The following is a 15,414-nucleotide window of genomic DNA, read 5'->3' on the forward strand; positions in this document are numbered from 1 at the left end:
TGGTGGCTTTGAGTGCTGTTAGGCATGTGCTGTAGTGAGATAACTACGGTAATACTGCTGGAGCCCCTGGGCTGCCAATCAAAACCTGAGAGCGGAAAGACACCTAAAGAGGCTGCAGGCTATTACGGCGCATTCCCCTCAATGTTCAGCATAAAAAGAAGAGTATATGAGAAAAAAAAAAAGAAAGCAGCCCTCACAAACTCCTTGTCTGGCACTACTGAGCAAGACACAAGCTGGGGTTTGGAGATTTACAAATGAGAAAAAAAGAAGTGTACGGCAGCGTGTCGTGCCAAGCGTGCTGAGAGTTCCTCGGTGGCACGGCTGAAGTCTACACATTGAGTTAACCTGGTGTTGCCCTCTACTTGGTGAAATCTCAGTACCTCGGCAAAAGACAAAGGGTATTGCGCATCCCTCGCCTGGGACCACTAAGACCCGAACGCCAGCTCTAATCTAGCCATGCACACGGAGCAGACAGGAAAGGTGGCTACAAAGACGGATCTGGCGGGACAGAGCTGGGATTGAGAACAAAGTAAAGTAGCATGTCATCGTATTTGAGGGCTATTGAAAGTGCCTAAAGGTCCTGTGGGCAAAGCCGGAGCAGGAGCAGGCAACGTTCACCACAGTGTGCAGTGGACGAGTGTGTATGCATAGAATGTGTTTAATACGCTTGTCTACATCCCAAATGTTTTATTTCAGCTGCGCAGAACAAATTTACACATTTAGAGAGATCCCAGAACCATTTCAGTCTGCACAGAAGAGTGTGTCCAATGTAGGCCAATCTGGTAAATGTGGGTTCTAATTAAACAGGAAATGTATGAAACTGTCGCAGTTAATGGGACGTTTTTTGTGTGGAAAAATAAAAACAAAACATCTCATTTTAAAGCTTGTGGAAGAACAAAAACGTTCTATGCTACGTGTATGTAACCTGTAAAAAGACAACTTAACATTGAAATTGGCAGTTCGGTCCAAAATGTCAGAACCGTTGGGCTTTCAGAAATGAGGAAAAGGCAATTTGACGGATGAGAAATAAGCAAATTGAGAATGTTTGTGTTTGTCCCTATACGCTTTACGTAGAAAATCTGGGATGATCCGAATCAGACTGAAAAACATAGCATAATTCAGCAGAATCATTGCGCGAAGCACACAACTCTGTTAATATGAGGTAAGAGAAGTTTGATTTTGGTCTAAATGATGTCTATAAATGCCATAGTGTGGAACATTCCAGGCAAAGCAATCATATGGAGACGAGCAGGCGACAAACCCTCCGCCAGAAAATGTACATTATTGTTTCTACTGCCAATACATCAGCAGTTTTGAGCATGAGTCCACCACGCACAAGTACTTATGACAGTAACAGCAAAGTAAATCCACAAATCATGAATAAAGTAAGAATGAGTCTCATGTTTAAGTGATGTGGAAGCTAGAACACACAGACTAGAGTGGCAAACACTGCCCCAGTCAAACTATGTTACAGTATATGATCTTTCCCAAAAGCATTCTTATTATTCATAAAGCTGACGCCTAGTGAGGGGCCACAGTGCCTGCAGTGTGCTATTATATTCTGTTATATGCTGAAAGAAGTCTCCAGAACCAAGTCACAGGTCTAATCAGGGTCTGTTGCATATTGTGGCTGGGAAACAGGAGTCGGCTTAAGGCTGCTCGTTTCATTCAACCACAACAGCACGAAGCACAGTCTGGAATCACCTTCACCGACATAATTCAGCATGCAGGCCTGTTCTCCAGCACACGTGGGGGTAACGACGGTTTCACAATGTTTCAGGCAGATTCATTACACACACATGGGTGAAATGAGGAGATAAAAATAAAGGGCTAGACGTCAGAGCCAGTTTAGTGGTCTCGTTTAGATGAAAGCACCGAGGGCTGGATCAAAGAGGAAGATGGGGCTAGATAATGGAGTTCTGTCTAAATTACAAATTAAATAGGTTCAGAAATAAATTAATGGGAAAAATAGGTTATGTCAGGTTACAATGGATTGATTTCTTTGCAAATGTTTAACCAAGATGAGTGAAATAGGTTATTAGAAAATATTGTTTCGACAAAAACATGATGCATTTTCATTTATTTTAAGAATTGCTTGTTTATTTTGCATTAAAACAGATACATTTGCAATAAAGGTGCATTATGGAACTTAGTGGCACCCTGCTGGTCTCCATGGGGATGTTATTGCTTTACCCTGAATGCTCCACAGTAGGGCTTCAAACCCAGGTCTCCCGCGTGAAGGGCAAACAAATGCGCTAAATGGATAAATAACCTGACTTCATCGACCGATACAGTACACATTAGTGTCCTATGTTGATAAATGCCTGTATTTCTAACTAAGATCTAATCATTACAAACATGAACAGGGCCTTAGGTACAAACATTTTTTATAAGTCTGTTTGTTGAAATTTGGCGCTGCTGTTACTACCCTTCTCCTCTGCACATGCTCAGTTAGGCAGAACCTGCAAACATCCTTGATTCCCCCACAGGTTTATTCAGCGTGGTTTGAACATAGATCTATGCGTTTGAGGCTGTGTGGTGTGTTCAGAGCTCTAAAAGAAGCTGCTGTTCGCTCTGATTCTAAAAGCTCATGTTAGAGAGCGGGGCATGAACGGGCCTCTGAACACGGCCACAGACTGAGACGCTGTGGGAAAAGCAGAACCATGCTTCCCACGCAGAAATGGGACTAAGGACACGGGATGCTGGGATATTGCCAAGTCCCTATGAACGTTGTTTAATCCGCCGCCCTCCGAGGCAACTGCTGTTGTGATTTTGGGCATTACAAAAAAAAGTGAATTGAATAAATGCCCAGCGACCTGTAGTGGCCAGTAAAAGACAGTGACTTCAGCCAAGCTTCAGCAGCAGAAATGAGGGGAAATCAGGCTTATGTAGATTTATTTTAGACTAATTGCCTTGATTGCTCTGACCGCACGCCACTGGCATTAAAGCTTTCCATGTTTTATATTACAGGTGTTTTATTGCCTTAAAAACATGCATTATTACTATATGAGAAGGGTCGCCCCTCCACAGAGCTGACCTGTAAATTGACCTGATAGTTACTTAAAGGTGGTATGGACGATTTTTTTCAGCAAATCTTTTATCATATTTCCTCGTGGCGTGGATAAATCATTTGTCCTGCCTCGTATCAATCATAAAACGCACCTATCGCTCACCTGCAGCCGCGTCAGGCTCGTCCCCACGTTTCTGCTTGCCTAAGCGGACGGATCTATCATAATATAGTTCCCTCAGTGTACGGGGCAAAATGAAGACGGAGAAAGACAGTTCGAGCTGACGCAGAAGTGGACAGAAATCTACGGGAGACGAGAGATGCGATGCGCTCTGTTGCGCTAATAAACAAACGCACGAATGTGTTGTATCGGTCCGCACGGGGGAGTGCGCATGTGCACTTCCGCCTGCGTTCTCAAATCGCCGAAAAATCGTCCATACCGCCTTTAATGCCATTGTGTGGAACATTTCAGGCAAAGCAGTAAAAGGTCCATGGAGACAAACAGGAAACCTTCAATCACCAAAGCGAGACACTGCAGAAGAATAAAACAATCTTAAATTAAAGATATATCTAAAAAAAGGTATTACAACATTGTCATCATGTACAGTTTAATTTATGAAAAAGACATTTATGTGTAAGAAAAAAAAAAAAAAAAAATCTGAAACATTTAGCCAGATTTACATTTCTTGTTTCATTTTGTTTCATTTTTCATATAAGATAAAATAAAAAAATAAATAAAAAATGTACGTATGGAATTGTATCTAGTATTTTATCTAGTATTTTATCTAGTATTTTACCTAGTATTTTATCCAAACAACGGCTCACTGAAAATTGGTTTGCCTTATTTTTTGGAGCAAAACGTACAATTAGACATCAATGGAGGAAATGATCGTTTATGGATGCAAGTTGATGACATGAAATAATAAAACATCTTCAGGCGCACACTGGATGATGCTGTTGTTTCCAGGCAAAAGCTTTCATGTCGAGACCACAACATGAGGAAAGAAAAGTCTGTGGAGAGAGTATTTCACGTCTCGTTTTTGGACAAATAATGCAATGGTGAGTTTTTTTGCTGTTAAATTATTGAGAGTGTTGCAGCATTTAGTTTTGAGGTTTTCTCGAAAACAGCTGAGGTTTGAAAAGAGAGCAGGTAATGAAAGCGTCTCACATGAAAAGAGCACTCGTGTCACAGACGCAGCAGAGTCTAATACACACGTCGTTTTTCATCCTCGCACTGAAGATGACCTAAATGCCAACCTCAAACACCTGAATATCACGGTGCTGCTGCCGCTGAGGACTCCATTTAATTGGCTTCTTTTAAGTCTTTCTACTCTCTGGGGCACTAATGGTTGGTTAAAAGTTGCAGAAAAAAAGAAACGATAATTTATTTAGTTTTGTTGGAAAAGTTTAGGGTCTGTTAAGTTCTTGAAATAGTTTTGATTTGAACATCATCAAAAGTTGCAGCATTTGGACTGTGATAGAAAACACAAAGCACAAACAAAATATGCTATTAATTGATGTGCTAAATGTAAAAATGTTTCAAGGTTTTCAAAACCAGTCGTGGAAAGTATAAAAGTACAAAAGTAAAGATACTGATAGGTAGTTTTCTATGCTTTATCAAAGTACATTTTACAGTGAATTTTGAATTATATTATAATGATTTCGCTACATTTAAAAGTGATATCTGCACTTTCTACTCCACTACATCCATGAAGAGGACTGAAAAGTAAAAAGTACTTTCAGTAAAAAGTAGGCTTTTTTTTTTTAGCACATTCATGTGTCTAAAGGTTTTGACTTCAATGTCTGGCCTTAAGCAAACACAAATGTACAGAAAAGAAACATGGATTGAAAATAAATAAATTTATATCACTTTATTGAGATTTCACTCTTTCATAATCATGATAAATCTGCGTGATATACTTTCACCTGTTACTGTGAAACTAAAATGTTAAAAATATACTTTAATACTTTTACTTACTTTTACTTATCCGGTATCTGTACTTAAGTAACAAAATGCAGTACTTCTTCCTCCACTGTTGAAAACTAACCCTTGGGACACACTTTCCAAAAGAAGGGTTTGTTTTGTGCCTTTTCTGTTCAACAACCCATGTCTACGTATGTAATATGTAATATGCATGTAATATAAACATACATTTGATTCATATTCATGTTCTTTTAAACTTTCCATTCACTTGCACCTCACAGATAGAGACATTGTTCAGAAACAGAGACACCTACAGTAGGACTGCAATATCGCAATCAAATCGAAATTACAATTAGCAAATCACATTGTAGGTTTCCTTGGCAAACCAAATATCCAGTCCTACTCTGTGTAAAAGCTATAAAAGCTGCTAATCCCCGTAGTTTAGACCTCTGCAAGTTCTCTTCTGAAAGCCATTGGATTCTTAGATTATTCCAAAATTCAGATTAGTCTTCTCTCTAATAAATATTTTACCAAAATTGTACTTTCCACTGTTAAAAAATTATGATAAATAAGACAATTTGAAAATAATGCTTGACTAGAGTATTTATTTTTTATTCTATTTTTGTCTGTGGCTGGGTTGAATTTTAGAGTGCTTATTTTAGAATTTGTACCTCCCTGTCGAATTGTAAATGGTGATGTTACGATCCTTCTACGTATTGACTTTATTCTGCCCTGCCCACTTTTCCATCTTTTTCCAACGTATCGCCACTTCCGTTTGTAGCCACACTTCCGTTTGTAGCCACACTTCCGTTTGTAGCCACACTTCCGTTTGTAGCCACACTTCCGTTTGTAGCCACACTTCCGTTTGTAGCCACGCTTCAGTTTTTTGTAGCCACACTTCCGTTTGTAGCCACGTTTGTAACCACGCTTCAGTTTTTTGTAGCCACACTTCCGTTTGTAGCCACACTTCCGTTTGTAGCCACGTTTGTAACCACGCTTCAGTTTTTTGTAGCCACACTTCCGTTTGTAGCCACACTTCCGTTTGTAGCCACACTTCCGTTTGTAGCCACACTTCCGTTTGTAGCCACACTTCCGTTTGTAGCCACACTTCCGTTTGTAGCCACACTTCCGTTTGTAGCCACACTTCCGTTTGTAGCTACACTTCCGTTTGTAGCCACACTTCCGTTTGTAGCCACACTTCCGTTTGCAGCCACACTTCCGTTTGCAACCACACTTCCGTTTGCAATCACACTTCCGTTTGCAACCACACTTCCGTTTGTAACCACACTTCCGTTTGTAGCCACACTTGCGTTTGTAGCCACACTTCCGTTTGTAACCACACTTCCGTTTGTAACCACACTTGCGTTTGTAGCCACGTTTGTAACCACGCTTCAGTTTTTTGTAGCCACACTTCCGTTTGTAGCCACACTTCCATTTGCAACCACACTTCCGTTTGCAACCACACTTCCGTTTGTAACCACACTTCCGTTTGTAGCCACACTTCCGTTTGTAGCCACACTTCCGTTTGTAACCACACTTCCGTTTGTAACCACACTTCCGTTTGTAACCACACTTCCGTTTGTAGCCACGTTTGTAACCACGCTTAAGTTTTTTGTAGCCACACTTCCGTTTGTAGCCACACTTCCGTTTGTAACCACACTTCCGTTTGTAGCCACACTTCCGTTTGCAGCCACACTTCCGTTTGCAGCCACACTTCCGTTTGCAGCCACACTTCCGTTTGCAGCCACACTTCCGTTTGTAGCCACACTTCCGTTTGTAGCCACACTTCCGTTTGTAACCACACTTCCGTTTGTAGCCACACTTCCGTTTGTAGCCACACTTCCGTTTGTAGCCACACTTCCGTTTGTAGCCACACTTCCGTTTGTAGCCACACTTCCGTTTGTAACCACACTTCCGTTTGTAACCACACTTCCGTTTGTAGCCACACTTCCGTTTGTAGCCACACTTCCGTTTGTAACCACACTTCCGTTTGCAGCCACACTTCCGTTTGTAGCCACACTTCCGTTTGTAGCCACACTTCCGTTTGCAGCCACACTTCCGTTTGCAGCCACACTTCCGTTTGCAGCCACACTTCCGTTTGTAGCCACACTTCCGTTTGTAGCCACACTTCCGTTTGTAGCCACACTTCCGTTTGTAGCCACACTTCCGTTTGTAGCCACACTTCCGTTTGTAGCCACACTTCCGTTTGTAGCCACACTTCCGTTTGTAGCCACACTTCCGTTTGTAACCACACTTCCGTTTGTAACCACACTTCCGTTTGTAGCCACACTTCCGTTTGTAACCACACTTCCGTTTGTAGCCACACTTCCGTTTGCAACCATACTTCCGTTTGTAACCACACTTCCGTTTGTAATCACTCTTCCGTTTATAACCACACTTCCGGTCCAGTGGGAACTCCATTGGTTTGAATGTAAAATGAGGGGAAAGTCTTGCCAGTAAAACATGTTATAAAGTTGAGTGATTTGTGTAAAATATCCAATGTTCACGTGACCAACAAGTCAACAAAGCATGATTCCCAGGGCGGCCCGAAAACAGCTTTTTAGTCCGTGTAGAACTTATTTCCTCTGGAGGTCGGCAGCTCTATGTGAACTAATACAACCGGAAGAAGGATTACATCTCAGAGTAACTTCTGGAATAAAGAAAATAGACAAAGCTGCTTCGATTAAACATGAAAGTCAGCTAAACTTACACCTACACTTTAGTTTTTTTTTTTTATTATTATTAGGACATTATTTTATTCCCCCGAAAAACATTCCGACTGCAGAATTTTGGACAGCACATCGGATCAAATGTGTTTCTTTGTTTTTTTGTCTTACTTTTATTGTCCTCTGAGCTGTTATTTCCCTCACTTTTACGTGCAGAGTTTAGCTTGTTTGCTAACGGCAGTTGGAGATTAAGCACATTTCAACTCACCAATCAACAATTATTTTCTCCAGACCATTTCATTCAACTACAGAAAGGTAATCAGTTCAACAGTGTTTGATCACGAAGTCAGTTGTTGTTGTTTAGGGTCAGTTTTCCTGTTGTTTATCTGGATATCTACAACTGTTTACTTCGAGTTTCTTCTTTTAGATGGTCATAGAAAAAGTTTCGAAGATAGTCATCTGGATAATGTTTAACCAAAAGTAATTTTCAATCTCCTGAACTGGTCTGATGAACTCTACTTTTATGCTGCTCTGTTCAGGCCGCTCAGACACGACCTTTGAAACCTGTTGCTGCTGGAGGAATGAGGGATTACACCAACTTAGATGTCAAGTACAAACACGTAATTTTAGCAGTATAGTAGTAGTACTTTTACATATTTGTTATAAGTTTTTTATTTGTAGGAGATCTTCTACTGAAAGTGTTTTTCAGACTTCCTATAAGTGATCTGTTCTTCTGTATCTACCTCTGGATCTACCTGCGTTGCACCAATGAAATTTCCCCATGTGGGACAATAAAGGAATATCTTATCTTATCTTATCTTATCTTATCTTATAAGACTGTAGCAGCTATTGCACATTTTACCAGCATTTTGAGCTCCTGCAGAAGAAAACGTAGCTCCTAAAATTCAGAATGCTGTGATGTCACCTGTATAACCTTTTACGCCAGTGGGGAAATGTCTTCAATGTATACATATCATATTATCCAAATGTCAACACTGAATGCTGACAACCTTTTGCCGACACATTCTGCTGTCCAAAGTTACCTACTAACTTCACACACGCACACGCACACGCACACGCACACACACACACACACACACACACACACACGCACACACACACACACACACACACAAAATCAAACAAACAAACAAACATACTGCATTTGTTTACCTCCCTAAAGTTGTTTTGGTATTGATTTGATTAGTGTAAATTCAGTTTCAGCCAGATTTGCCCGATGTTTCTGGATGTGTTTTCTGAGCGTGATTGAGCTGATGAGCAGCATCGTCTAACAAGGCAGAGAAGTCAATTCCCTGCCTCTGCAAAGGACCTTTCGTCGCTCCTCGCAACCGACCAACTCCTCCACGAAAAATATCTATTCCCACACTGTTCGCTCCCTGTTAAATGAATCTAATTTAAAAGTTTAAGCGCCGTTTAATGATGAAGCGAGGGGTCGGGAGGTCTCGTGAAAACGCCTCCGAGTTCAGCCGCCTACTCTGGCCATTATCCAGAGCTCACATTCCCCCGCACAGCGACCAAATGAAGCTGCCGGCTCTAATTGGAACAGACCGAGCCGCCGTCCTGAAAAACGCACGGTTCACGGTGCAAGCGGGACCGCAATCTAGAAGAGAGAGGAGGTGATCAGCAGCAGGGACGCACTACAAAATAGGACAAATGTGAGGCTTTATTAGGCTTGATTTAACGCTGATCAAATATTAGTGCTGAAATGGACCATTTTTTTGGGAGTTGGCCAGACAAACGGTTATTTCTAATCTAAAGACTTTTGAAACACATTATCAACCAAATAAAGGTTGACATATGGTGACGGCTTTTACTTTGAACATATTTATGAATTGATGACATCCTGAAATTGTTTAGACTTTTTTGACATTTAGTCTGAGTCTATGTAGTCTAGATAACGGTTACAATTAGCATAATTTGACTACGAGTATATATATTTTTTTTTATTGTCAACTAGTCTTGTTTAGTTAATTAATTGTTGCAAACCTTCCATTTATTTGGTCATAATTGGAAAAGATAAAAAAGACATTGTAAAAAGTTATTTTTCACAGTCCCTTGTGCCGTCTTACCCACCGCTTGATTAGGTACAATATAAGTGCCGTTTATCAGTGCATTTTTTCAAAGATATTTATGTCCAAAATCATATACATCATATTCATATCCATCCAACAGAAATGTGTTAAAATGTGTCTTTAAATGTATTTAATTAAGGTTTAATTATCCGACAAAAAAGGTAATTCATTATTAATTCTTAATCAGCTCTTTTTGTAGCATTTTTACAATAAACCAGATAATAGGATTTTGCGTATCTTCAAAACAACATCCACATTAACATTTTGATATATTTCCCATCTCTATTCATATAGTATTCAATTTCATCTTCTTTTTTTTGTAAATAACCCCTGGTTCTAAGAATGGGAGATGTACATAATAAATTACTACAGGTTTAAGAGAGAGAAATGTAATCAGAAGGACAAGAGTCTTGTAGTTTCAGCACTCACATCCACAATGTATGAAAATAAAGGAACATGTATATATTATATATGGCATCTTACATAAGCTTATCAAGCTATAGTTGTCTTTTTTAATTATTATTAAATATTCAATAGTATAGTACATATTTAAAACACATACTATGTCATTGTAAATAATAAAAACACATAGAGTTACATTGCTACACCTTTCTTTGCTAGATAAAATCTGTGCATTGTAAAGTGTGCAAATCCAACTGAGAAATGTACATAGTTGGACTAACAATTGAATTCATTGTCAATCTCATGGTGTTGGCTCACAGTGAAACAATAGCTTTAATGTTGGCTCACGGTGAAACAATAGCTTTAATGTTGGCTCATCGTGAAACAAACGCTTTAATGTTGACTCACGGTGAAACAATAGCTTTAATGTTGGCTCACGGTGAAACAATAGCTTTAATGTTGGCTCATCGTGAAACAAACGCTTTAATGTTGACTCACGGTGAAACAATAGCTTTAATGTTGGCTCACGGTGAAACAATAGCTTTAATGTTGGCTCATCGTGAAACAAACGCTTTAATGTTGACTCACGGTGAAACAATAGCTTTAATGTTGGCTCACGGTGAAACAATAGCTTTAATGTTGGCTCACCGTGAAACAAACGCTTTAATGTTGGCTCATCGTGAAACAAACGCTTTAATGTTGGCTCACGGTGAAACAATAGCTTTAATGTTGGCTCACAGTGAAACAATAGCTTGAATGTTGGCTCACAGTGAAACAATAGCTTTAATGTTGGCTCACAGTGAAACAAACGCTTTAATGTTGGCTCATTGCGAAACGCTCCAATGTTGGCTCACAGTGAAACAAACGCTTTAATGTTGGCTCATTGTGAAACAAACGCTTCAATGTTGGCTCATGGTGAAACAATAGCTTTAATGTTGGCTCACAGTGAAACAATAGCTTTAATGTTGGCTCACGGTGAAACAATAGCTTTAATGTTGGCTCATCTCTGGAAGTCCATGTTCTACTCTTGTTCTGGCAAATCAAATATTAATCACACAATCTGGATTCCAGCAAAGAGTAGAGCTCAGTAGCTTTGGTCTAATGCACCGTTTTACACAAGTTCATGATGTACTGTATAAACTAAGAGGACATTAAGGGGATAAGAACAGGCTTTTTTTTAGGACACTTTGGGATCTTAAGTCATTAGTGACACTGACTGTGAGTGTCTGACCAGGATTATAGAGTTTTATTTCTCTATTTTTGGTGGTGACATTACCATGTTCATGAATACACATGCAGAGCTCAATTTTTCAAATTTTCTCAATTTTTAATTCGATCATCCATCCATTTTCTACCGCTTGTTCCCTTTTGGGGTCGCGGGTGACTGGAGCCTAATCAACATGATTTTCAGTATTGACTTCATGATCCTAAACAACACATAAATCAGTGCCAGTAACACCAAAAACATAAACTGGAGAAAACGCCCATAACTGCTTGAAATAAAGTATTCATCATGTTTTGAGTAACTTTTGACATATTTTAAAGCGCAATTACAAATGAAGGTTGCAGGAAATATCTTCAACTTAGAAAAGATGCTGCTACACTTATAAAATAAAAACTAAACTTACTTGTTCTATTGGCAAATAGTATTTTAAGAAAGTATATACTCCAATAAAAATGAATGCTGTTTAATTCAATCACTTGTTAAATGTATCATCTTATTGAAGCAATGAAAAGTAAAAGTACTGTACTTAAGTTCTTTTTAGGTGTCTGTAGTTTACTTTAGTACATTTTATAGTGGATAATCTTTACATTTACTAGCATGTATCTGTACTTTCTACCCCACTACATTTTTGAACTGGACTGAAAAGTAGAAAGTTTCATCAGCAATTTTTTTTTATTCCCTTTGACCAAACAAATAATAGGCAGAAACAACCTGGAAAGTTTCATTCCTTATCAATATTTATTGCAATTTCATGCTTTAATAGTTGTCAAAATCAAACATAATTACTTTTACTCTTTAAGTACATTTTTAAAAGAGAATACTTACTTAATAATGAATACTTTAAGTAGATTTTATAATGTGATACTTTCAGAGACTTGTTGCTTCTGTATCTGTGCCTGTACTTTTACTTAACAGTAACACAAAATAGTACTTCATTGTATCTAAGATTGTACATTTTTCCAGTACAGCCAAATCCCTTCCCCCAAAGTCAAAACTCAGCTCCAAAGCACACGATTCCACTGCCAGAGGCTTGACTTGACCTCCTGAGCGTATCATTGACGATCATGACAGTTTGCCCTGGTCTGAGCTGGACACTGAGCGATTGCCGCCTCACAACCGCACCCGGCTTTCCCAGCGATCCCCGCCCCAGCTCTAACCGGGCCCAACACGGCTTAGCCAAAGACCAGACCAGATCAGACATCCTCAAGGCGGTTGGGCCGTCAAGAGCGGAGGAAACGTGTTCATCTAAGCTCGTGTCCTTGTCAGTACACGGCTCAAAAGACGGATGCACTTCTTTGACCTCTTTCACTGAAGTTGCAACATTCACTCTCTGTCAAGTACACAGACAGGCGGAGGCACAAATATCAGGGACATTACTGCGAGTACTGGTCAATAAGGGGAGCAAACCTGTATAAAGTAAGGATTCATTAAAAAACAAAACACATCATAATAAATTCATCTAGACTAAGAGTAAACATGAGGCTGTCATTCTGTGCCAACAACTGAAATAGAACTCTTGAAGGGTTGTCAAAAGTATCACAACTGTTACTAATCAATGCAAAAATACTATTGAGACTATTGAGAACTCCTCATTTGAACAAGTAGTAATCCTAAAAAATAAATAAAAACATGAATAATAATGTAAACAGGACACAATTTGAAATTTCCTAAGATTTATAATTATCTTTACAGGAACTAGTTTGGCAACATAAAGAAAGTACTATTGTTTTGTGTTAAAAAGTACAGTCTATAGAGCTCCTGCATCGTGCAAAAACATAAATAACGCCATAACGACAGAAGGAATAGTGGTAATGAATGGCAACAAGGCGGAAACGTAACCTTTGGACTTTATCTTTGTCATTAAATGAAGTTGTAAAAGCTAATCAGTTAAAAACGAATCAGATTAAACATCTTATTCCCTTTCCACCTTCTAATATAATCAAAAAATCTCTCTGGAGACGTTTGTGAGAAATCAAACCCTGTACATTTGACATTTACTGATAATTAAAATTAAAATGATGTGATCTTGATAAAATAGTAGTAGTAATGCGTTTGCTGTAAAGTGTAGTAAATGACAGCAGGAAAGTTCACTCAGGTAAATGTAATAAACACACTAAAATCATTGCTTTAACTTTACTGATTTGATTAAATAGTCAATTATGTGTTTTTGAAGAGAATTTATGATAGTTTGTCACCTCAAACTACTCGCTCTCTCGCTTAATAGATTCATATTTAATAGAATAGAATAAATATTTTGAGTCATTATGAGACGATGGGTAAATCATTCCTCAAATGAAAATTCAAATCAAAGCAGGAATACATTTGAAGCTTAATAAATGTGAGGCTTGAGTTGCAGAAATCCACTTCACTCCTCAGAGCTTTGTCTGGTTTTATTTTGCCCTTGATTATTTGTAAATAATAAATAAATGAAATGATCCACAATCTCTGAAACACTGAGTTTGATCATTGCGGCCAATAATAGTTAGTTGGCACTCCTCTGTGGCTCCAGGGGTGGATGAGAGCCCCGAGTACCTTAAGTCTCTGGATGTTGTAGGACTGTCTTGGCTGACACGTCTCTGCAGACCGGGGTGGTGGTCCCTCTGTTCAAGGGGGACCGGAGTGTGTGTCCAACTACAGAGGGATCACACTCCCGAGCCTCCCCGGAAAGGCCTATTCCAGGTACTGGAGAGGAGAATTTGATTTATTCACCTTACTCCAGAAGCCTGTCTGGGCGGCGCCATATGACGTAATCCTTTTTCAGGTTGAATTAGAAAACACAGGGCTGACGACCTCGAGAGAAAATAAGTTTAACATGGGCTAAAATGCTGTTTTCAGGCCGCCCAGGGAATTAGTACCTTGTTGACTTGTTGGACATTTTACACAAATGAATCTACTTTATAGTATATTTTAGATTTTTCGCTTGTTCTCCATTTAAACCAAGGGAGTTCCTGCTGGACCGGAAGTGCGATTACAACGGAAGAGCTGATTCTTGGATAAAAGAGGAAGTGAGCTGGGCAGAATAAGGTCAATAGTCGAACCTGGGCATGTCCCACCGGAAAGAGGGAAGAGCGGGGAAGACCCAGGACACTTGGGAAAGCCTGAGGATCCTCCCTGGAGGAGCAGGAAGTGTCTGGGGTGACAGAAGTCTGGGAGTCCCTGCTTAGACCCCGGATAAGCGGAAGAAGATTGTTGGATATTAAGCCTATAGTTTGAAATGTGAGCATTGTGATAACACTATTTTTGAGTTGGTGGATGAAGTTCATTGTATTTATCATGTAGAAAGTTTTAGTTTAAAAAAAATAAAGCAACCTGAATTTCCCGCAATACAAAAGCACAAGCAGAGGCGGAGCCAGACATTCTAAACATCCGGGGCTTAGCCCAAAGAAAAAGGGAGGGGGTTCATTCTGGCCAATATGATGTGGTTTTAGTGCAGTTACAGACAGTAACCCTCCAAAGGCAAAGACAGACTTTTTGCCTTCTGAGACAACTCCTCCCTCCAAAAAACGTTGAACAGAACAGCAGAGGTGACATTTAGTTATTCAAGAAATTGTACATCTTGGTGTTCTGATTTAAACAATCAGTGACAAAACAAATATGAAAAACATGCCCCAGACAGGGCTTGAACTCATAACACTAAAGTCCACAGACTGATGCTCTGCTGTCTAGGCTAGTCAACACTTTAGGAACAAAGTGCTGTTTTAGAATTAGACTGATCTTTATTGAAAGTAAAAGTCAGTCTTACCTTTAGTAGACACCCTCCTCAGTGAGCTGTTTGTCCTGTAGTTTCTCTGCTTTAGCTTTGTAGATGAATAAAACCTGAGCCACTGCTACACCGACAACCGCAATGAATTCATGGTTTGAACGATCATGTGCTGTTGTTGTCTATTCTATGTTAGATAAACTTGTCTCTTTTTTCCAGTCGATCTGCTCTTATTTATGCCCTGCACTTTTTGCAAAACCTCAGTTAAATGATAGAAAAGGCCAAATTGGTCAGATTGCGTGACGTGCTGTAAACACCGCTCACTTTCTACGCTCCCGCCCACTTTCTACATGCAGCCAATCATACATCAGTTCAACAAAAATAACCAATGAAATGG

The 15,414-nt window shown here is 39.5% G+C and overlaps 1 protein-coding gene across 1 annotated transcript in view; it reads right to left on the bottom strand.

Annotated features, from left to right (window-relative positions):
* mmp17a (matrix metallopeptidase 17a) overlaps positions 1–15,414 on the bottom strand; it is a 172,693-nt gene that overhangs the window by 37,350 nt on the left and 119,929 nt on the right. The window lies entirely within an intron of this gene.

Source organism: Eucyclogobius newberryi, unplaced genomic scaffold (genome assembly GCF_026437365.1).
Source record: "Eucyclogobius newberryi isolate DKJ021-1_F unplaced genomic scaffold, fEucNew1.0.hap1 SCAF_2, whole genome shotgun sequence".
NCBI lineage: Eukaryota > Metazoa > Chordata > Actinopteri > Gobiiformes > Gobiidae > Eucyclogobius > Eucyclogobius newberryi.